Source organism: Gymnogyps californianus, chromosome Z (genome assembly GCF_018139145.2).
Source record: "Gymnogyps californianus isolate 813 chromosome Z, ASM1813914v2, whole genome shotgun sequence".
NCBI classification, from domain to species: Eukaryota; Metazoa; Chordata; class Aves; order Accipitriformes; family Cathartidae; genus Gymnogyps; species Gymnogyps californianus.
Window position 1 is genome coordinate 2,623,281 of NC_059500.1, and position 25,733 is coordinate 2,649,013.

Genomic DNA, 25,733 nt, shown 5'->3' on the forward strand with positions numbered 1-25,733 from the left:
CCAGCTCAAAAAACCTCTATGAAAATTAAGGTTCACATTTCTCACATGACTCGGGTTGGGTTGCATGAGTCTTGAAGTGAAATACAGGCCTGGGAGGGCACCTCCTTAGACACACCACTAAACCACACAAAATTTGAAAAATGTCCCCCTCCTCAAGGTAACAGAGGAAGTGGCTACGCATTAGTTGTGCTGTGTTATCCATTTCTGTTTCAAAATAAAAATCTGACCTACTCCTCTCTCTATCTGGCAAAGGGAAGGTACCACAAAGAGTTCACTGAGTTGCCACTGATACGCCGGAGCAACTCAATACTTTGTTCTCAGTGCAGCTTGGGCTGTAGGGAGAAGACTAACAGCACTGAAGACGAAAAAGTACTGCTTTGTGTTTCTGTATCACAACAGCCTGCCCATTTCCATCCTGGGTTGTTCAATTAGGTACAATTGCACGGGGTATAGAATTCATCCATTTCTCTGCATGACTGTAAGGTGTACACATGGGGTTAACACCGATTTTATAATTGTTCCGTCATTCATGATGTATGTCTAATTTGCATCACCCAAGATCATTAGTGAAATGAAGCTGTATTTTCTTTTTGGATGTTGAATATATACACTGCTGCAGAAAGAAAGGGTCAACGCCTCTTCTAGCTTAAACAGTCGACTAAGCAAAAGTGTTAAGCAGGAACCATCTTTGAGAGAGCAACATGTCAGACAACCTGTTCATTGCATACTGTTAGCACTCCTATACTCAAAAAGTTCTGCTAAACACTTCCATAAGCTAAAGCCCACAAAGATGACTATATAGCTCATATCATTGTTTCAGTATCCATTTTACCCTAACTTGTTTTTCTAATGCGTGTTGTTTTTGGAAAATAGAGAAAAGGAGTGAGGGATGTCATAATTGCTTATGATGTTCAGCAGTTTGCAGATCTTGACTGTTAAAGATTTCAGTATAAGATGCATGCTGGCTTGTTCGTTTGTATGTATCAAATGAAGGTATGAATTAAACAGTAAATGCACACTGATATGAAGTCAATGGGTGAAAGAACGAAGGTTAATGCAACAAAACAGAAACAGAAGAATGTCAGTATGAACTCAGGATTTCAGTATCATCACAAATGACAACAGAAGAAAGACAGTCACCGCTTACGAAAAATAAGATTCAGCTCCATCTCACGAAATACCAAACAGAAAGCTGAGAAATTCTCACTAACCTCTGCAAAGTATTACCTTCCCGTTTCTGGAGTCACACTAGCTTCAGAAGGTGGCCAGTTAGAAAAGTTCTGGGTACAGTTAAGAGTTATTTTTACTGCAAATATTTTTTTCCCTTTATTTTCTCTGTTCAGTCAATGCAAGTAATTCCGAACATTGACTACATAATCTTGATCATTCAAGTCTTCTCACTGCTGCTTGAAACTGTGGCTTGAAGCCATCCCAGTTTCATGTTCAGACACAAAGTTCACAGGAACATGTACAGTATCTCTTAAAGATCTGAAACAGAGTGTATTTTTAAGGACATTTAATGCCTATGTATATGAACATTACTTTAAAATCACTATTAAAAAATCCCAGATGAGGGTCAGTTAATCAGACACCCAGTAGTTTGCATGATAAAATACAAAACAATCATCTCAAATAATTTAACACTGCCCTCTAGAGGTGATATTTCTTTCGCTAACATCTGTTTAGGAAAACTAAACCTTATTAAAGAGGTTATTAAAATTACTCATTTAAATTTAACTTACTAAAATTAAACCTTGTCCAAGTTAGATATACATTCAGACACAAGTTTTAAGTCAAAAAACTCCAAACAAACACCAACTAGATTTTGAAACCTAAAATGGGACTTAGAAAAATATTGTGTGTTACTTCTGTAGAAAATTCTTTTTGATCAGTAAACAATCTAAAAAATAATACTTGAATAATAAATTTTATTTCTCCAGCTGTATTTGGAGAACAGTTTGTAAAACTATATTTCCACTTTAAACATAGAAGCCCGGCAGCATTACATATCCCAGCAAAGGGAAAAAAAGAGATCCTGCACCGTAGTGACTTGATATTATAACAAAAAAGGGTGGAGGTGGGAGGTGAAACAAGGAGGAAATCAAATTGTGTGACAGTTTCTCCAGGAATATTAAATGTTTCTGTTTGAAGCTTAAGAATAAGGTATTTGCTTTGTCTTGAAAAAGTAGTTTAAATTCTGTTCTTCTTTTTGCTAAGGACAAAGGAACTGTTATTCAGAAATAAAATACAATGCCTTTCTTTCTACAAGAGGAGAAGCAGCCAAACATGTTTGTATTGAAAATGTTGATTGCTATTGATATAAAGTCATAAATTACTAAGGAATTATATACAGCCATCTAAAGAAAAGAAACTGCTAGCTGAAATAAATTGCTGCATAATTATGTGAAAAATAAATTACTTCCACTCATTTCTCCATCTTGCTGTTTGTGCTCCATGCTTCCTTTCCACAACCAGAGATCCTAAATTTTTATTTTGTCAGCAAGCATTTTCCATAGACTGAAAATTAATTGTAGAAGCACTTATTCAAAAGCAAACTTTTTCAAAGATAAACCTTTTTTTGCATTATTCTACATATGTTACCAGTTCCCCTCATCTGAAAACTTGAAAATGGTCTGTGCAGACATATTCTTCCAGCTTTAAAATAAACAATATAGAGGGGTAGATAAAAACTATACATTTGGGGAAAAAAGAAGTCGGATTGTGAAACTATGATCATATCAACTTGTCCACATTAAAATGTGCCCACTTTGAAGTTCCACTGACTCTACTCCATGATCACCTTGCTCTAGATACTGATCCAAACTGCTAGATTTAGTCTAGTTTCTTTGGGGGCAAAATACGCCACATGAGCAGAGTCAGTCTGTGTCAAAAGCAAAGTCTGTCTAAAACTGTTTCCAGCACAACTAGTGATTTCTGAAATGACAACATCCGGTAAGTTTTACTGGAAAACTTGCCAAACCATTTATCCAAACCACAGACACATTTTACTCTCAAGGAGACTTGCTACATTTCTTCTTCAGCTTCCTGCTCCTTACAGGGATGAAGAATTTCTATCTTTCTCAGTGGTGGAATTAACTCCTGAAGAAATTTCTTTCCTCCTGTCTTTATACCAGTTTCTTTTACTTCCAAGACATGGGGATCTCATTCACTAACATGAGAACATTTTGAATGGATTCTGTTTTTCACCTAATAATGCTACATTTTCTTCTTCCTCATACCTCAGTTGCAGCCCAGCTTGTACACTACAGCTTGTAATGGCAAAGGGGCTAAGCACAACAAGTTAAGCTGACAGAAGCTGTGAGACCTTAGATTAATTTCACAAAGCTCTAGTTAAATATATGAAGTTAGCTGGCTGTCAAAATTAAAACTTGTGTATTAGAACCTGTTGCTCTTCTCATCCATTGCAGAGCAAAGGATGCTGGTGCATGACAACAGACTTGTACTCTCTCGGGTTCTCTCGTAACCCTTCCCAGCCCAAACATTAGAGTGGGAATATTTTCCGCTAAAGTTTCAAATGAAAAAACCATAGTGTAGCATCATACGAGAAAAGTTTGGCTCTGCAGAACAGTAATACCTTCTAATGGAAGAGTGAAAACCATATGGAATTAGCTTTGCACCTTAAGCCACATCAGCCAGTACAGCTTTACTAATGCACCAAAGTGCTCTGTAGTAGATATCGTTCCAATACAACTGACAATTTTTCTTTCAAAAATCAGAACTGGCCATTGCTCTGGCCTCATGATAGTCAAATCAGCTGCACAAGAGGGGGAAAAATATTGCGTGATACATACTTAAAACTTGTGTTAAAAATTGAATAAACTGTCTGTGTTTGTAAGCATCTCATACAGCTGGCCAGGCTCTGATTTTTAATTTAACCTAAATTGATCAATCACACCTGCTTCAAGTACTCCAATCCATTCACTGGTTCATATTAGTAAATAAATTGACAAGGATCTTCAGCGTGTCTAATTTAACATAAAGCCTGCTACTCAAAGGTAGAAATACAGATGAATCCCACTATTTTTAAGGGTACTTGAGGGTGTACCATTTTAAGAGCGCACATGGTCATTTACGATTGGCAACACCAGTATAAGTGAGACATCTAAAAAAGTTTTTCCAGTTCTATATAATACTTCAGAATTTGCTTTGACACACCACAGTGTATCTTTATTTTCAGAAGAAAAACTGATTGTTGGTTGAATATAACATTCCACTTGTGAAATTTCAAGTGGAATATTGTAATTACCTTAAAATATGGGGCAATGGTGAGACTGAGAAGGAATTACAGATGGCAGTCATAAATCAAAAAGTGTGAAGGACATGTTCTGATAGACACTTTAAAAAGACCTTTTATTGTTATTTAGAATTAAAATTATTTGAACTTGACTATATTAATGGATAGGTTTTAGGTACACTGGGATTAACTTTATTGGCAACTAAATGCTTCCTTAATCAAAACCCCAAAATCCATATTTCCTTCTTTCTCAGTCCATTGGAATCTCACTACAACATGAAAACAAACAAACAGGAAAACAAACCTTGCAGTGAAAATGGTGTTTGCTTCAATACACAACCATACCAGGACTCCAGTATCAGAATAGGCTTGATCAATTAGATAATTGATTTCCCAGCTCCTGATAAGTACATGGTGCCATTCCTCATAGGTTTTCAAACATGCAGAAACAACAAAAAGTGTCTTATGAGTTTACAATAAGGTGAACTTGAATTTGCCTATCATCAAGTGAAAAATACAGGACTCAGCCATTCAAGCATGACATTAAAAAACTGACTTTTCCTTAATCCTGATGTAGAATTTGTCAAATAAGATTGTTCATCAGGTGTTTAATGTACCCATCTGTTTTGGAGTTTGGCTCTAAATGTTTCATTTCCTACCAAGGGCAACAGAAAAAAGAAGCCAGGTACTGCAATGAAAGGAATAGATATCAGTTTGGTTTTATTCTTTTCTCCCCATAACCTGGACAGTCTTTGTCAACTCTCAGGGGACAAGATGTCTCTCAAGGTTGTGTTTCCGACTGAGAAACAAAACCTCTAAACCAAGTAAAAAATAACAAACAAAAGGTGCAACTGAGTATGGTGCTAACTGTACATTGTGGAGACTTAACAATTCTCCATCTGCTAAGTGGGTCCAGGCTGACCAGGATTTCAGCATCATAAAAACCCACTTGCAAGGCTAGGACCTTAAATGTCAAAACTTTTTCTAAGGGTCTTATAAATATATATGAATGTATCTGACTCAAAATATGTCATTTATTTAAAAAAAAAATCTGAACTCCAAATGGAAAAAACAACAGCTGAGCCACACATTAAAAAAAACCAATGTGTTGCTTGTATGAACTGCAATAAAAGAAAGATTTTTACTTGCATCACCATCGGAAGTTGGAATTAAATAAATCTTCAAATTATTGCCATACATACCAGCTGTTATTATGCACCTTTTCTCCTTATTGCTTAGGCCAGGACCAGAAGCAACAATGCTAAAATAAGAAGATAAATTATTTTCAGCCTGGATGAAAAAAACATGAAGCTCTGGAAATCTGTCAAGGAAAGATCCATTCTCATAAAAATTCTAGCTCAGTTTTTCTACCAGGAGATCTGACTATAACTCATCATTCCCCATGTTTATTTTATTTGGGTTTGAATGAAGAGATCAATTAGAACTTTTTCTTTTCTCATTTCTATTCAATATGAATGACAATATTAGTGCAATCTTGTTTGCATAACAAGATAAAGACTCAGTAATTAAAATAAATGAAAAAAAACCCACCACAAAACACCACTATATAGCCTGTGAAAGAGAATTTGTGCAGGAATAAACACAAAAGGTAAGAGAATTGCGGATGTATTGGATTGACCTATTGCATTTACAGGTCAAGTTTTCGGAACTAGCCTCCAAAACTGCATGTATTTGCTGTTTATGCACATAATCAGGTACTTGTGCATTCAGATCAGGCTGTCAGATGCAGGCAACTTGTAGCTGGACAAAAAGTTCACAGTATGCTCTGGTTTAGGGATCAATTTGAAAATATGGACCAGAATAACTGTGCGATGGGGGGGCGGGGAAGGAAACAGCAGACTGTGGTTGTTTATTCACATGACCTCACTGTTAGTAAATATTTCTTAAATTAGATCAATTTAGCCTCATAGCTTCATTAAAAGTAGGGGCAATTATCATCTCTACAGAGAAGTAACAGAAGCAAAAAAGACTGAGAAACTTGCCTATTGCCAGCATTGGCAGAAGCAGCAGGAATGTACCTGAATGCTCCAGAAATTCTGTCCCCTGTTTTATCAACACTTCTCCATCCCATGCAAGGTGGACTAAGCACGGTTCCAGGTCCTACTGCTTTCTAACTTCAATGGTTATAACAGTCTGAAGGTACAGCTCTGCCAGGACACTTCCATGCTTTTCCTAGAACAGCAGAAGGTCTGGGACTTCGCTTGATACTTCAACATGCTCAGCCTTCCCTTACTCCAGGAAAAGCCAGGCTTGCTTGCAAGCATCTGGGGACCTGCCCATCACTCTGCATCAACTCCTGGAGTTCAGCGAGCACAGAGACGTAATGCAAACATCTACTAATACACAACTGCATTTACAGCAAATTGGAAAAGCAGATAGTGTATCAGCCTGATGCTGAATTTTCATGAAATTGAGAAAGATACCATTGCTGGAGAAAGGAAAACAGTTCTCTCCCAAGGAGCCAAACCTAAATCTGTCATTTTTTTGATGAGGGATGCTTGATCTGTTCTCCCTTTTTTGTCTTGGAATCATGATGTGTTTTGTTCTCTTCACCCACCCCCTAAGCCACTTCTGTACTTACTGTTCCCTTTCTGTTGATGTCCTAATAAACAGGTATTTTGGAGTGCAACATGTCTGAAGGTTTTGCAGAAAACACTTCTCATGTTGAGAGAGCAATACAAAAACTAACACATCCAGAACACACAGCAGAGCTCGTCAAAAAGTATTGTATTTTCAGTAGGCCCGGCTGGGCCTATGGTTAATTCTAATTTAAAACATAAGGAAGGGAAATTATTAGGATCAGGTGCTAAGCATGAATAGCCCTTCTCCCAGCAGGTATCAACAGCTCCATACAGTACAACTTGTCCTTGTGGATCTAGGGAATGGGATCCCGGTAAAAATCAACATGAGTGTCATCTTTGCCACTGTAAGCTTTCCCTAATAGATCAATATAGCAATTTTTCTCCCCTTCAGTGTCTACCTGTCACTGCTCTTCAATCTCTCTTTCAAATGAAAAGTAGAACTGTCTGTTAAGGTTTCCTTTTAAGAAGCTAAATCACTTGTTATGTTCAAGCCATTATGACTGCAAGGTGCTGTTGAAAACTCACACTAACGATGCACTTGTAGGTGGACAGCTGATGTAAAATTTCATCTTAAGTAGAAGTACCAACACGTTGGATTTTTCTCATCCCTTCTTAAAGAAAGGGTCATTTTAAACACCTGCCCTTCCTGGCCACCATCTCATGCGTTTTCTGCACAGGTGTCATGACACGTTGCATTATTAAATGAATGCAGTGAGAGCTTTCAGCAACATATTTGGGAGTTTCATCTGTAAATGCTCAGCAAGTAGTCCGCAGGGTGCTATGGAAGCAGCTATTGCTGCCTGATGTGCAAGAGGAATGAAAAGAAGAGGTGGCGAGGAGAGGCAGCACAGAGTCAAAATATCTTATGGTCTTTCAGAGAAATGTCTTAGTTTTATTTATCAGCTGTATCTAAAAATTCGTGTGGTGAATTGAGGATCTAGGGAAGAGATTTGTATTAACAAGTGCTTCATTTATTCCTCAACCAAGCCTTCTTCTTCTAACTACTATGAAAGACTAGCAAAACCAATTTGCTAGACACAATTTGCAATAAAATAGCTGGGGAATGTTTTCTCAAATTAAATTAGTGACGGCAGTCTCAGAGAGATATAGGTAATGAAAACATTTCATGAGCGTGCATGTGACAAAAAAAGCATGTGCTCCAAGCCAAACTTGCTTTTCATTGCTCTTTTGTCACATCAGATGTTTTTATACAAAAACATAGACTGTCCATGTATTCACCACATCTGGTGTCCCAGTTTGGGTTTTTAGTGAAAACATACAAGAATGTGACAAACTTTGATTGATTAGCTAAAGTGAGTGACAGCTTCCTTCTAAGTGCCTAGACCTGATAGCATGCACCAGCGCAGAGGAAACTGAAACGTAGGTGTCAGCCGAGTGCAGCAGTGGCTCACGCTAATTTTCATCAGGAGATCCAACCTTCACATCCTGTTCACATAGACACTTAGAGCTGAGCTCTGGGTTATTCCAGAAAATTGTCAGAGCCTGACTTTTATTAAAGCTCGCTTTGGCTGACAAAATGCTGACACTTTCAGAGAAAACGCCTGTAATGTTATACAGTGTGAGAATGTTAACCACTAGGCAATGAGTAATCTTTAAAAAACATATACTGTTTGGAAACTAATGTAATCTTCATAATATCAGTAAAAAATAGCATGTTAAATATGTAGAGAGAAAAACACAATGAGTAAGATCTTTGGTGCAGGGTCCTGATAGGTACCCCCTCTTTGTGCGGAGATTATCCAGCTTAACAAAGCAGACCTGGAATAGCCGGGAACAGCAGCAACATCTTATATATATATATATAATTTATACATAAAAACATGAAGTATTTTATAGGTTTGTCCATTCTAAAATAGGCCTGGTTTCATGGAAAAGTTATGTACATTTTTCTAAGCAAAAAACAAGGCCAATTTCTTCTCATATTTTCTTAAGTGTTGCTAGAATATATTGGCAGCGTGTTCTCCCTTTCTGGCAGGACTGAGGGTGAAGAATGAAGGTTCACTCCTCGAGAGTGTGAAAGAGATGTTCATATTTTCTGTTAAAAATGAGACCCTTAAAATCAAATTAGAGATGGGCAGAAAAGGATTTGAATGATTTTCCTCTTATGAAAAGAAATATTCCTAATTTGCAGTAGGTTGAAAGAGTCAGAGAACCAGCGTGTCCAAAATATCCAGCAGCCTGTTGGGTACTGCCTTCCCAGGAAAAACGTCACATCATGTACCTGCACTGCCCAGTTCGGGAGGAACTTCAATAATCTTCAGAGATAAGTATTGGACTATTCCCTGCACTCATTAATTTGGCATGCATCTGCATGCAGAATGTGAGAAAAGCCTCTCTAAAAGTCCAGAAAATTAAATGCAGTCAAGTACTATTATGTTTCTGAAGATCCATTTTTTCTAATGAAAAATTACTTCTGCTTAATTTCTGGAGTCTGAGCTGTCTGGACCAGCTTTCTCTTGCCACTCTTCTCGTCCCCTTCCCAGACCCAGTTGCCCACTCTTGAGCATTGCAACTTGACCACCTACGCTGTCAAATGGTCAGAACTGCTTTGGCCCCTGCCTGCTACAGCTCCCCCAGACGATGCCAATGCAGAAGACCAAAACAGACTGTGCATGAGGCCATGCAGTTTGAGCAGTTTCCCAGCAGAGCTGTCGGCCACTCTCTGGCCTCCGTTCCAGAAGATTTAATTTACTGGGATAGATTTAGCCATAAGGACTGGATTCATTCCTGTCTCAAAACATAACACAATTGTGATAAAGGAAATTAGGAGATTGATTCCTAATTGATTAAATTAATTTACCTGCCACGGCCCTAACACTGATAAATTAAAGCAGCTTAGTTTACCAAAGTTGGGCTTAATCTTTATAAAACCATAGATTGGTAGATAATTACTAGCACTCTCCACCAATACTCCATACTTGGAAGGGCAAGAAAGAGATGGACACAACAGATCTTTCTTCACTAAGTGTGCTCTCAACTGGCTAGCTGCAGTTCATCTGTGAAGCTAAACATCATTCAATGGGCATCATGCAGATGCTTCACAAGCCTGGGTCAAAAATAAACCTCATGGGATGTACACAAATTCAAAACATCTCATAGCCCTTACATTAGTACTATTCAGACTGTGGATACATGTCATTTTCACAAACTTTTTTTTTTTTTTAAAGCAGGAGAAACATGCCCAAATCTAAGCTAAATACTTTAAAATTCACTGAGTGTTTGAAATCCAGACATACATTCATTTCCACACTTTACAGATGTTCCCTCTCTATGTTACAGTCATGCAACAGGCCTGGCTGTTGGATGCTTTAGGTGCTCGCATTCACATTTTGCACTTGAGCCCAAATTTCAGTCTTCTGTGCATATACTTTGCTGCCTCTCGAATTTTCCTGCAAATGACATATCCCAAGCAGCTGGCTATGTAATTGCATAAACCAAGCATACACCAACTCATCAGCTGGAAACAACCAGATCTCCTTCTGTTCCTCCTTTGCACTAGTTGGTCACAGGCTGACTAAGGCACCAATGTAATGCAGCCATGAAAAAAGCCAAACGTAATCCTAAAATGTATTCCTGTTAGACCCTAGGGAATATCAATATCATGGCTCCAAATACTGGTGGCTTTCATCTGGAGTATTGTCTGCCGTTCTGGTCATGCATTTCAAGAGAGATTAATCCATAGTGGAACATTTTCAGAGAACAACTACGAGGATGATCAAAAAAAAGAGAGAACCTATTTCACAAGAGGCTGCAATTATGTGGTTTGTTCAGCTTAATTAAAAACAAACAAAAACTGTTGAGTGAGGGGAGAGAGTAGGAAAAGGTTTGTACATATATCAGAAGAGAAGAGTAGAGGGAGAGAAAACATAAGGAAAAATTATTTATCCTGCACAAGAATACAGGAAGAACAACAAATGGGATTAATTGGCCATAAATAAATTCAGGCTGAGAGCAAGCTTCCCAGCCATCACAGCAGCATGTTTAGGAACAACCTTCCGATTATAACAGCAAGTATACAAACCTTCAAATAAACTTGATGAAAAAGCTACTTCAGAGACCAGGCTTCGTCAGCCAGTTTGTAAGTACATTGAGCCAGTCTCTGACGAAGGACATGACCAGACCTGAAGACACACAGAAAGGTCCCTTCTTATTCATATGTTTATCACTTGGACCTCACGCTTAAAGTTGTCATTTTAACAGCCAGGATCATTAGCTGAGGTCCCATATATGAATCAAAAGTGTCCTATCAGATTTTGCATGTTGTGTACAAATAAGAAAGGTGACCCTGGGTGAATATATGCAAGTGAATAGGAATGCTATTTTTAGACTCTGAATATATGTACAGCAGGAAAAGAAAACAACCCCAAATGCTAGTACTGATTTATGGAAGGAAAACCCCCAAAATAATATCTTTTTGTTTGTTTGTTTGTTTTCAGTGAGCAGTTGAAGTTCAAGAAAAAAACCAATCATAGGGCTTGAGCTGATAAACGAAGCTGGGTCTCAAATTGCTCTCCCATCAGTTCTTATGCAGTTAACATCAGTTAAGCAACCAGGAAAAGGAGGGCTGAGCACATAGGGAGAGAGAACACATATATAAATTCTTGCAGTAAGATTGGCTTGTTTTTTCCTTGCAAATTGGTGTTTTGTTTTGTTTTTTTCCAAGTCTTCAGCTAACAGAAAAATTGTAAAGATATTACTTTGTGATCATCTCTGAAAGTGTGGAGTAATTCAAAATTCATTTTGACAATTTGTTAGCTGATGTAGTTCAGACATAATGAAGACATAAGATCTCACTCACTATGTTGCATACTATGCATGCAGAATTATGCAAATTAAAGACATATCAGTCTAAGTGAAAATTTCACCATTAAAGATTTTTTCCCCATGTGCCTTTTAATAGCTTTTTTCTAGTGTACAAGTTCTTACTCCTTTTATTGATCTACCTTTAAAGATCTGATGTCTTGGATAGTTATAATTTTCTGATTTTGTTCTTTTAGCATCTCTTTCGGGAACTTTTTACTGTTTAGTTCAATAACTCATACCAAACAAACCACTAAATCCTTACCTGTCGAGGTTTTTCCCTTCTGAGTGTAAAGCCAATACTGACGTGATAGTTCAATAGTAGGATACCCTGCACAAAGTCTTTGTGTGAATGTCACACCCACCAATGTCAATAGGGGTTATACGTTCATAAATCAAAGCCCGTTTAAGGCCTTCACTTGGACACAGTCCCTTAAAATTGATTGCACTTAACATGATATTTAGGTTACAAGTGTCATTATCAATGAGCTTACAGGTCAAATGTCTCATTCTTCAAATCACTGTAATAAAATGCATAGAAATGTGAGGACTTCTGGTTTTTTTGAAGCAGAAAGGTTATTTCCGTAGAGCAACAACTAAAGACAAAAGAAAATGCTGACAAAGTTTTCCTTTTTGACACAAAGCATATTCTGTCCCCTCAATATCAAAATATAAAGCAAGTTTCTCTACGCATCTTGAATATACAATTTCCATCCATAACAGCTGTGCTGCTTAAGATCCTGGAAAAAATGCTGTTACCTACAGTTTTAGGGGGGGGACCTTACCTGTCCTGTCAGTATGCAGGACATCTGATCCCATCACTTAAGTTTTAGTCCAGACAAATGAGGATAAATGCCTTCCAACCTTCCTCAACTGATTGCATTAAATGTGGGCTGAGTTCAGAAAAATAATAAAAAAGAAGTGTAAAGCACAGCTGATTGTATAAAGATTTCATTGTTTCCTTATTTCATAACAGAAGCTGCCCTGGTGCATGGACTTGCTCATGTCAAGTGTAGAGCATCCATCTGTTGTGATTTGTGCTGCATGCACAAGCAAGTCTTTACACACTTTTTGGATAGCTGCACATTGAGGAAAAAGGCCCTAAGTTTGGCGCAACGGGGACAAAAAAAAAAAAAAGAAATAAAACAAGGCAATAAGCAGACACCCATCAGTGGAACAAGACAACGGTAGAAAATTAGGTGAAAATCTACAACTGTGAAGACAAATAGCCCTTCCCCCCCAGTGAATAACGTCCTCAGGCAAATAGCAGGATTTTTTTTTTTTTTTAACAGGAAAGCCTAACACCACAATGCTAAATTCCTGTAGCACACAGGATATCTTTGAAGGTATTGGCTCAGACATCTGACATGGGACAGCTGTTTAGCATGACACCTGCCATAGCAAATACACACAACTTCCCAGGGCTTTCTGCTTCTTTGCATGTGAATGAGTCCCGTTACCCCACGGCCACCTCAGACGCCGCCCGGAATTTACCTTTCTGTGACAGTATCCTAGATATGCCTTGCAACTTGCTCTCAGAGGATGTTTACAGAAATCCTGATGCAGAAAGAGTCATGGGTGACAAAACTAGGCAGTTTCGGGTTTGGTTTTCTTGGGGTTGGGCTGGGGTGGAATTTCTTCTTAGAGAGCAAAGCTTGAACATACTTTCCAAAAACAAAGGACTGTAAACGCAGTCTCATCTTCTCAATGCTTTCCATCTTTGTAACCCCTTTCTACCCTGTTGCTTTCCTTTCCTTGCTCCAGTCCCTCTCATTGGTTTGCTCCTTATTTCATCTCCCTGGACCTTCTCCAGGACAGCTTTCACCATATTTTTCTACTGAATCCTTTTGCCAGGGCTGCAGGTTTTTTTATAGCAGCTGTTGCTAAAACATCTTGTTGGGTTACTTCTGGCACAGGTAACCGGGGCCCCTCCTAAACCCTCCTATGTCCACTGGTGTGCAGGGTACCCACACAAGAATACAAAACCAATCTCAAAAGTGGGGTCAATGATAGGAAATCAGCACCAAAAAATCACCACCAAAAATGCTCTTTTTGTTGAATTAAAAGCAGCTGAGAAATCCTACACTTAAAATTCATTACCCATATCTATGTCACCTGTCACTGAATCAAGACAGCTTTGTAAATTTTTGGAAATTAGAGGTGATGTCTTTTGATGGCAGTTTTCTAGAGATGTAAATGCACTGTAATAAAGCTGTGGGTTATGTATAGAAATTATTTCCTTTGTTTTTCAACCTATGCATTTGTGCCTGCATCTGCCTTGTTTCACTGTCTGAAGAGCTAGAATGCAACTCTGAATACCAGAGCACACACTTTCCTCTGCAGAATGGCTTACCAGCAATTAAACACTCGTTTATAACCACTGTGTAAGAAGTTACTTAATCTATGCTTTATATTGGGGCAGTAAAGACAAGAAATGGAATAAGGTGGTATCTTCAAGTGAGGATACAGGAGGAAAACACAGTCAATGGTGGCAGAGCAGGGCAGCACAAGCCAGATTTCCATTTAGAAAATATCATTAGGCAATTATATTCAGGAGGATGGAATAATGCAAAATATCTAGGATACCATGTACAACATACTGAGTGTCCAGTGCTTCTGGTGGCTGACCAGTTTTCCCGTGACTAACTGAAAGGAAAGTAAAAAGGCGAAAACCTAAAGGCTCTCCTCAGAAACTGAGTCAGAGTCTTTCACTGATTTTCCATAGTTCATGGCTCAGTCAGTCCAAAAAAGAAAAAGAAAAAAAAAGCAGTATCATGCAATTTCAAGCACCTGGCTGATTTGAATGAATCCAGCTAAGAAAATCAAAACATGTACTGGGAAAAGTAGTGGTGACATTTTTGCTGACATCCTGATCTCGCTCTCTAAGCATTCATACCTTGATCATTACTGATAGCCTGGATGATCTTCTGTGCTAACTTCAACATTTTCACACAAATGGCAAATTTAAATAGACAATGCATTTTCACTGCAGCTATACAACCACAAAAAGCAAATTGTGAGAGTTTCCAATTTTACTGGGAATAGGCTGCCTTCTGGGAACAAGATGCAGTCAAAGAATGATACTTGCTTTTTTGCGAGATGTAGAATGACCGAAGGCAGTGGATAGTTTAATGTAACAGATATCGTACAGCTCTGCTTGTTTTCACATTAAGACAATACTGTGGCAGAGTTTTTACAAGCAGTTTTAACACTACTGATACTTTAACCATTATAATATACATGTTAATTTAAATTATACCTACATTATGGCATAAAGGGTGCTAAGAAAGTACACGGTTTTAACATTCCAGTGGTGAAATAGGTCGTATTCTCTTATATCTTAGTACATAAGCAATGGCTGTTACATGTTCATAGAGTAACTTCATCGTCAGTTAAATAAACCTTTCCCTAACTTTACTGTTAAAATTTCTAAAGACCTATGGATATATGTATGGGTGCTGTTTTTAAAATATTTATGCCACAGTGTATTTAGAAATGAACTGCTTTTTAGCAAATGAGTGTTAATGAGCCTGTCAAAACACTGTTAGTTCTTTTATGGTTACTTGTATTTAATTTTCTACCTGCTACAATAAAAAGATTTAAATGATATGGCAAATAGCTAGTGATTTCTCTACAGGGTTTATCACACTGCTTTGTTAGCATAGCACACAGTTTATCAAGCAGCTGAGGTTATTCTCCATTCTTTCCATAAAAAAAAAAAGTAACCAAAATAACTTTCCTTCCAAATTCCTCACTGCCCCAAATGCTAAAAGCCAATGATGTGTAGGAATAAAAAAAAAAAAAGAAAAAAAAAATCCCTCATAACTCCTTGCCTGATAAATGATAGGGAAAGTTTGACAGATCAGAACGATACGAAGCAGCCTAAAACATTTGGCACAATGTGTGTCTGGCATACAGAGACTGCCTGTCAAATGCCTATGACTCCATACAGCAGCTAGGGACCCTATGGAGCAGCAGATGGACCATTAAGGTAGTATTAATGTAGATGCCATCAGTTTTCAGTTCTGACTGGGACATACTCTTTAGAACTATGAGCAGCTGCTGCCATTTATTGTGACAGCTTCCTGCTAACTTTTGCCAACTGGCACAATCTGACTCTTTGTACCTGAGCTATTAAATGTGTGACTTCCACCGTTTTATTCCTCCAGAGAACTCTTTTAATAATCCTCTGAAGAAGGAATGAGGCATTTATCACCAAAGTGAATACACATACCATATAGTTCTATTGTCCTTCCACACTGCTGTGGATTTTACATCAGGAGTAAACATAAGCGAGCTTCCCATGCCTTACATAGTCCCCAAAATAGGCAAAACTGTTGAGTTCTTAAACTGTATTTAAATGCACTGCATTTCAACTACTGTTTTAGATTGCTGGCTTACCCTGAAATCTTTGCTCTTTAATGAGCAGTTCAGGGAAAAAAAAAAAAGGCATATTTCACTAATACACAAAAAGGAAAGCACTTTCTTTTTAACTACGATTCTTTGCGTCAATGAGCATAGGTCAATATTACAATTATAAAGGGATTTTTGAACACCCGCTGGTCTACTTAATATCTAAACATTCCTTTTGTGGCAAGCAAAGCTGTCCATTCTTGTAATGTCTTTACTGCATAGCAGGAACAATGCATTATAAATGATAAGTGATCATGCATTTGTTATCACCTGCACTATAATTTTAGCAAAATATGCAACAATACTACTGGCAGAAAAAAACCCACCCTGTTGTACATGTCTTTGATCCAGCTAGACTTCTAGGGATACATTACATCATTTGATTGTGCCAAACAAGAAAGCTAACAGTACAGCACAGCATAAGGTTTGACATACAATAAGAACTGCAGCTAGTCATTATAAAAAATGGCTGGCAGACATTCATTATGCTGAGCTAACATCTTTTCTGCTTCAAATCTTCCTGCAATCTGACTAATAATGTATGCATGGACTTCTATTGCAGATCTCCATTGCTTGATGCTACGCTACCCATGTATACATGTATAATCTCCCTAAAAAAATCTAAATGAGGCAAAAAAACTTTTAAAAATAGGCTGTGCTGATATGTGTAACGAGAAGCATGCACACTAGTGAAGCTACAGAGGATGAAAGTGTTGAGCCTGCACATAACGGGAAAATTATAAATTAAACATAACTAACCATTAATAGAAATCATTTACCTTTTGTATGAGCAGAAAACATTTGAAATAATGTTAGTAGTTCCAGTAGAAACTTCCAGAGAAAATAAATCCTGCATATTGGAATGATTTTACTTCAAATATAAATCAACTTTTATGTAAGCATGAAGTATGCGCTGCACATTTCTAGTTTTTCTATATTAGATTTCTTTTCGGCTATATTTTGTGATACCATTATACATCCTTTAAGTGAAGGTTACCCTAAAATTGTCAGTCTTTCGATCTATGTCAGAGTTTAAGCAATTGTCCAGAGTATGCAGAATAATACCTATCCTAGGATGTGAGGAGTATGTAGGGTAGTGCATGTAGAATAATACCAATCCTAGGAAGTCAGGGGGAATTAAGAAAATCTCAGCATTTAGTAGGATTATGCACTTACACCCCAATTTTAACAATTTACTCAACAGTAAATAGCAGCATATGCTTAAATCTCAGAAGATATAATGGCCCTAAGAATGATGAACTGGAAAAGCGTCTTAGTTCAAGGAAGACCTTTATTGTATACTCAGCTTCAAAAGCCTGCTCAAGTGCCACTGAAATGAGTGTGCTTATTAAAAAAAAATAAAACAAGTAAAGCGTATGCTTAAATGTTCTGAATGAACGCCTGGGGTGGTAGGTGGTGGGGAGGGAAGGGGAAGTGGAGGCAGAGGAGAGAGGGAGGTAAAAGACTGTGGGAACTTACGTGCACTGTGTACAGAGACATCGTAAGAACGTATTTTACCCAGTTAAGAACAAGCTAAATGAAATGGTACTTAACATTCTACTTAAGTTTAGTAAATGTCCATTCAATCTTCAGGCACTTAATATAGCAGATAACTCACGTGTATAGCAAACTGCCCATGCAGTATCTGAGTAATACTTCCTGACTTTACTAACTGTACTTACAACAGCCCTTCATAGGCAATGTTATTCATAATCCACTCACTCTCACATATGCCAAGGAAAAATGAGTTTTTTTTTCTTTCCATAGCATGTACAAATGAATAATATATATTTGTATAAACTAATCCGTAAACAGAGAATGTTGCCCAGGACCCCGGACTGGAGAACTATCCCTTTGAGACTATGAACATACCTATGTGGAGACAGAGGAAGACTCATTCAGTTAATGTGGCTTCCAAAATGTAGCAAATTGAGAATTTGCACATATGAAACCGATTCTTCCAGCAATATTGTAACATAAACTACGTAGAATCATAGAATCATAGAATCATTTAGGTTGGAAAAGACCTTTAACATCATCAAGCCCTGAGCTGATCCATTTAAAATTCCTTGTATGTACCCTTCAGGGCAAAGTAATGTGGCACTAATTGTTTATAAACCTTCTACAGCTTATATAGAAATTACTTTTCTACTTGATTACTGCAGTTTTTATATACTATATTGTACTGTACTTTACTATAAACTAGGCACAAGGATAAGAGTGACACCATGTAAGAACTCAATTCAGGTTTTGAACCCAAGTATTAAATCACTTCCAGGTTATAAAATTGGCTCAGATTACAGAACAGTTTGTTGCCAGGAGAAATATATACAGTCTGATTTCAGACCTCGGAAATAAGGAACTGCCTAGTACAGTTTTATATTTTCGAAATTTCTAGACAACATTTCTTCCACAGAGATAGAAGATGAAAGTGTCTGAGTCAAGTTTTGACTTCAGCTGTTTCTTCCTGAGCAGTCATACCAAATGAATGCTGCAATAATTACACAGGTTTTAATATGAAGAATAAGATTTTTAGTCTATCAATTTAGACAACAGCTTACCACGTGGCTCATAAACTGGAGGTGGGGAGAAGTGGAGGAATTACTGTTAATTTAGGAAAAAGTAGTTCTTAAAACTTTAGCTGATTTTAGATTGATCTAAAAAGAAAAACTAGCTGAAAACAAGATGTTCCACCCAAAATCCAAACTTGGCCTTAAATTTTGATATATTAAAATACTTAATGCTTGTTTCCTTAGTGATCATTTGCATAATTATTCCATGGAGCATGCTGCTATGAAAGACAATGTATACCCGCAGAACCTTTGGAAACATTTTGAAAGAAAGGGGATATGTATATATATGTCAAAGTGTTTTCCTTATTTTACCCCTTTTCCTTATTATTTTTGTTTTTTACCAGTCTGAATGCAAATGTTATATTTGATTGTTTTTTCTAAGATGACCTATCTCGTAGTCTTTAAAATTTACTGAGATCATAGTCTCAATTCCCTAAGGAAGAAGTTCACAGTATAAAATTACCATCACAAGTGGCCTGAATTGACGCCCATATCAGCAATTCCCAGCACAGAAGGCAAGCACTGAACTGTCAGTGGGACAAAATGACCTTCTGGCCTTTCTAGCTCAAAGGTTGAAATATATTGGCAAAGCAGCCAAGAAAAAACTCTACATTGGTTAAGTATGTAAGAATGGGTCAGACGGAAGAGGTTCATCCAGACCAGTATCCAGCCTCTCACGGGGGCCAGAAGCAGGTGCCTGAAGAAAGCGGCAAAGCACAAAATGATATTTCCTTCTGCAAACTCTCGTGGATAGGGAATATCTGAGACAGAATTGTCATTGTGCTTAACAGGCCTCAATGAGAATTTCTTTCATGAATTTGTGTAATTGCTTTTTAACAAATTTTCTTTTCCACATCGCGCTTTGGGAAAAAAAAAAGTCTCACTATATGCTGCACTGAAAATGTATTCCATCTTTGGTTTTGTTTTTTTAAGTGTTAGATGCTAATTTCATTCACATACTCCTAGTTTGTGTATTTACACTAAATATGATAGATAAGTTTCTATTTACCATGACATTCATGGTTCTGTCATTCCTTGACCATCTCTTTTCCACTTTAAACCCGTTTACGGTGGGTGCCCATCCTCTGTACTGCCCAGCCTTGGCTGATTTATAAATTCTGAGCCTACCAGTAGGGAACTGATCCAGATGAAAATGAACCCAGAAAATGAGTGAATAAAAATAAATGCAAAATTATTAATCTGCAAATGCATGGTCCTTGGTCCAGCTGACCACACAACAAGATAAATATCAGTGCCAACACAAATGCAGCAAAAGAACCTCATGGTTAGGTGGGAAAGGGGCAGGACGCTCTCTAAACGACAGTCCACACATATAGCAAGTTGTGTTGATCAGCAGATAGTAAAGCACAGCTATTGCATACTGCCAGCGAGCTGCAAGATTTTCTTTAGAGTATATTTCTCCTTGACTTGGAGCCTTGTTGGTTGGAGGAGCAAGACAAGGCTTCAGTTCTCAGCCAGGGAAAGCACTTCCCTTTCCAAGAGAGGATGAAGGTCTCCACCAGCACACAGAATCCTCTCTGCATTGCCACACACAAATTATTAGAGTATAAACTTCATAATGCAAACAACAAGCAATGCACTTCGCTCTCATTGCACCCTCTGTAAACAAAAGAATGTCGCGTCTTTTATTTCCACCCTCCCCAACCCCCAAATAGAGTTCAAAGAGTTACAGGTGCTTTAAAAAAAATACCTGCTTTTCATCGATGTGCATATTTTACCAGTTTCAAAAGCATATTAATATCCTTTGTGACTTCAGTTAAAGTAAACAGAAATAATTGGAAAGGTGACAGATAAATTATTAGAAGACAGCATTTAGGATTTGCAATACAAACTAAGCACAAAAGAAGGCAGAAATTCTTCACAGATAAATAATTTAAAAGAAAGTAACACTTTTACCTCAGCAGGGATGGTTTATTTAGGATAAGATTTTATATACATATATTTTAAGAACATTGTGTCTTCATTTTGTCCTAAGCCACAAGTACAACTGCTTGCACCAACACTGGTCTAAATTTTAACAGAAAAAGTTACAGAGGTTAATATGTGAAACATTGAAATAGCTGGCTCTAACCACTATTAACGCAATGTTTTTCTGTAAACCATACATTATACCAGGCTGATAATTATCTTCATATTAATCACTGTACGTTAGATCAGATAAATGCAATTACTCTAAGGTAACTGTTTCAAACAACACCCAAATAAGTACTACAAAATTAATGGAAATCTTAAGAGTCTTTTGTTCACTTAAAGTGTATTTTCCTCCTTAGAAATTCTTTGCCACTTCCAAATGCAAAGGATTCTTTTCCCTTTGTTGAGGACCAAACCACCTTTATGATTTTTTTCTTCTACAATTAAGTGGATGCAACTAAAGGAAATCTATGGAAAGAGGTGGCAAACACATGCAATAGGGCTTTAATAAATAGTAACAATTAAGACTAAGTATATTGGTGCCTATATATGAACATATATTCAACTGGAAAATGTTTGAGTAAAGCAATTTACAAAAATAAGCTTCCTCGTTATTTTGTTACCTGAAGTTATGTCCCTTCCCTCAAGCAGGAACCATATTTTGCAAAGGACGTATCTCTTGACATATATGATAACGACAGATGGCACAGAAACACCTGGAACAAATAAATAAAACGCATTTCTCTGCTCGAGGTAAAGCATCCTATCTCATAATATGAAAGCTTGCGACACAAATTTGGACACCCTAATGTCACATATTACATGTATTATCTCTGTGCTGGCTCTGCTCATCAATTGTGTTTGTTGTCAGAGGCTGTGCTCCAGAAACAAAGGCAGTGGGAATGCGCAGAACTGTGCGACACCTCGGTGGAGGAACAGGCATGTCACATACCTGCAGCTTCAGCTGTGGAAAGCCACCAAGCTGTGCCATGTCACCGCTACCTTCTGCAACACCTCAGTTCAAAGAAAGGTGTGTGACGTGCCTGCCTCTCACTTCAAAGACACATATGCCGCATGGCAAAAACTGCTGCAAGCCCCTTCTCATGTTTTGGATCAGCATTTTATATTTGGGTTTTTTATTCCTTCTCCCACATGGTGCTAATAAATGGAGGAAAATCGTTTCCATTTTACACACTCTGGAAGCATCAGATTTCAAAAGATAGTGTCAGACCTGTCACCTTGCATGTATATGCGTTTTTGACTATTCACACTGAGCCTGGCTTTTGCATTTCATAGTGCTGAGCTGGCACTTTTGAGAACACACTTTCTTTAAGTAGTATCGAACATACGCATGCAGGATTGTGCATCATGGGCTGATATATAGGTTTTTATTTTGTGGAAATACATTGCGGGGCTTATCCAAAATCTGCAAGGCAATGGGGCAAGCCTCCTACCAGTAAAATTAGTGACGCTGCACTAAAGGCAATAAAGCAAAATTGATTTACGTGAGTTGAGTACCTCACATGTTCCTTTGCATAATGCATTTACTGCAAACCTCTAATCAATCTGCATTTACAGGATGGTCTGGACTTTCATGTCTAAAGTATCTTATTTCCAAAAGAAAAACCTTCTCATGTATATTTTTGCATCTGAGATGAAAACATAAGATCTTCTTTTGGACAATATTTTCGTCATGGAAGATACTCAAGCACCTTAAGTTAGTATTTTAGGAAACAGCTTAAGTGCCTCTTATCTGAGATATACACAAATGAACTAGAAAATGGGACTGTATTCTAAAGGACATTGTATACATTTGTAAATGTTAATATTTCTTCTTATCATCGCTTTTATCAGTCAAACTTCTGAACCATTGAATAATGTCTAAGAACATCTTAGCTTACCATTAACACTGGAATTCTCTTTGAATCTGAGAAATTATGTATTTCCCAACAGGATGCTCTTTTGAGTCACTTTCTATCCACTGCATAAAGACAGTCAGTCACACAGCACTTCAAACGCTGGCTCTGACAACATTCCTGGACAATGTGTAGCTCGTGGAATGGCTTTCACAAGGAAGACTTCCTGGGAAACAAAGCTTTCCAGGTTTCAAAAATATATTATCTTGAAAAAGAGAGGCAGGGTTGCGCAGAGAAACTAGGCGATGCAAATGGTCACACAAACAAGTTGCTGTGGGGTACCTTCAAGCTGGAATTATACCAAGATAACTGCCTGTATGCAAGTTTTTTACCCCACCATAAATATAATTTCTTTTACCACGTAGGTTTGTTAGCAGGTATTGTGGTTCAGCTGGTGCACTAGAGTACTGAACTGTTCCTTATTCTTACACACTTGTTCGTATTCTTATATTACAGTACCTTAATAAGACAGCTTCTGAAATCAACACCATTTAGTCTTTTTCCTATAAATTTTTTTTTAAATTTCACAATTTTTTAAATAGAATTTCTAAAAATTTCTAACAATATGTTTTATTTCAAAAGATTGTTTTCCTCAGTGCCTTTTTCCTATGCCGTGTTAATTGGGCAGTACTTGCAACGTGGCTTACGTTGTACATGAGTCCCCATCTAAGAATGAAAGAATCGAGCAACTCCACTTCTGCATGGTATCAGTACAATTCCCTTACCCAAGAGAAAACTCTGTCAAGGGTGAAGAGATCGAGTCAATACTCAGACAGGGGTTGTACTACTTTATCCATTTACCATGAACTAGATTCCTGATTTCTTATGCAGAGGATGCCGATCAACCAGAAACCTAGAACACTTCAAAATGATAGGTGATATAATTTGTGTCTGTGTGTGCCATTACATACCTCTCTTCTACAACAGGGCACTGTAAATACAGTTATCTGTATTTATTTTTAATAGAGAAAACAGAAACAAAGCTTAGACCTCCTGGAAGCCGCGGCTACCTAGATCTTTTGAGGATTTGTTTTATTTTGTGTGGGCCAAATCCAACTTTCACAGAAGTCAATAAACAGACTCTCACTGAACTCAACAGGATTCATTACGTTGTTGATATTTATGGAATTCATTTTGTACAAGCTGGCAAATTTCAATGGCTTTAGGCTAGTTATTTTTCCATATACAGCTTTAATAACATCAATTAACTGAGCAACTGTATTCTTGTTGCTCCAGACCTCTTAAGTCATATTCCTTCAACTATTGCTAATTCAGCAATAGCTCTCACAAGATTCCTGCGATACCTGAAAATTCTGTTGTTGCCTTCACAATAGTTTGTCCATTTCTCTCTGCCTAACAGCACCCTTTCTTGAAGGGACTTGTTTCTCTGCTGTTTTCAATTAAAACTGAGCTGACCTCTCTTGTAATGGAAGATGCAGCCCTGTATCTAACATGATACCATTTGACTCTCAAAAAATAGAAAGAATTCTTAATCCTAAATTAGTAGCTCTAGTCTTACACAATAAAAATATTCTCTCAGCAACAGTATTACATCAAGTTTACCGTTATTATAAGATTCAAAACGACTCAGTTTTTCAAAATGTACTCATTTAAGCCATACTAATTCTGAAACAGTTTAAACCTGAGAAGACCAAAAGTTGGTGAACTTCCCTTTTTCACTAACACATATAACATATGCATCAAAAACATTGGTAAACTGGATTGAAGAGTTGTCATCATATACTTATACAATATATTGATGTAGAAATTACTTATACAAATACAGTAACATAAAGGCAAGTGACCAACCCAGCAACTCTCCAGAAAGCAAGAAAGCACAAAGTTACGGAAATATAAGCATAGAGAATCCAAACGTAATCTCATCCTGCCGTCATTCATAGAAAGACTAAAATGTAGGCATGGAATCAGACACGACTTATTTATATAAAATTTACCCTAGAGAGCTTGTTAGCTGCAATCAGCTTATCATTCCTGTGAGGCAGAAATCTGGCAGAAGCAAAATGTTGGGGAAGCTCCCCACAACCTCACATATTTTCTCCCAAGATCTTCTGGGGCACAAACAAGAAACAGCAACAAGAAAAAGACTGATCTTCCCACATCTCAAACTACCAGTGGTGACTCTCCGAATTTTAGGTACCTCTTAGCTTTCCATAAAAAAGACTGAAAATCTCAAACTCTGTATCTGCCAAACATTTAGAAACAAATTTAATACACTTTATTTAAAAAAAAAGTTACATAGAGTAATTGTAGACCTACTAAACCAAGGTATTTTCGAGATGACAAGGATGCATTAATGAGCTTATACAAGACCATTTCAAGTGAACAGCGTTTTCTTATATAAATGTCTTTTCTTCATAACCACAAGATACATCTGAAAAGACTGTCAAAGATTACCTTTATGTACCTCAGTGTACTACAACCAATTTCATATCAACAAGGCTATTTTTTCAGGATTTCTGCAACACCAAGTGCTTCGGGTCAGAATCTCAAACTCATTAATCTATCAAAAGGACAATCTTCATTAAAAACTTTGGAGTTTTAGAAAGCCTACTTTCTCCAAAAGCAATACACTCATATCTAGCCTCTTAATTATATTCTGTAAGTCAGTATGGGCAGTCATATGAAGTCTTAAATGTATTGAAATTTTTCTCCATTTTCCTCATATATTCCAGCAAGGTGTTACTTTCATTCTTTGCCCCCGCAAGCACTGAGGAAGCTGGACGATATCATTGTCAGGCCACTCTTAATGATCTCTGAAGGGTCAAGGCAGTTGGGGAAGGTTTTTTTCTTCCTAAGAAAGAAAGTAAAAGTCAACCCTATCTTCAAATATGGCAAGAAGGAGGATTAAGGGAGCTAAAGGCTGGTCAGCCTCATCTTGACTCCTGGAAGGTGATTCTGCCGCTCTACTCTGCTCTCGTGAGACCCCACCTGGAGTACCGCATCCAGCTCTGGGGTCCCCAGCATAAGAAAGACATGGGCCTACTTGAGTGGGCTCAGACGAGGGCCACGGAGATGATCAAGGGGCTGTATCCTATGAAGACAGGCTGAGAGAGTTGGGGTTGTTCAGCCTGGAGAGGAGAAGGCTCCGGAGAGACCTTATAGCAGCCTGCCAGTACCTAAAGTCAGCCAATAAGAAAACTGGAGAGGGACTTTTTACAGGGGCATGTAGTGATAGGACAAGGGGTAATGGCTTTAAACT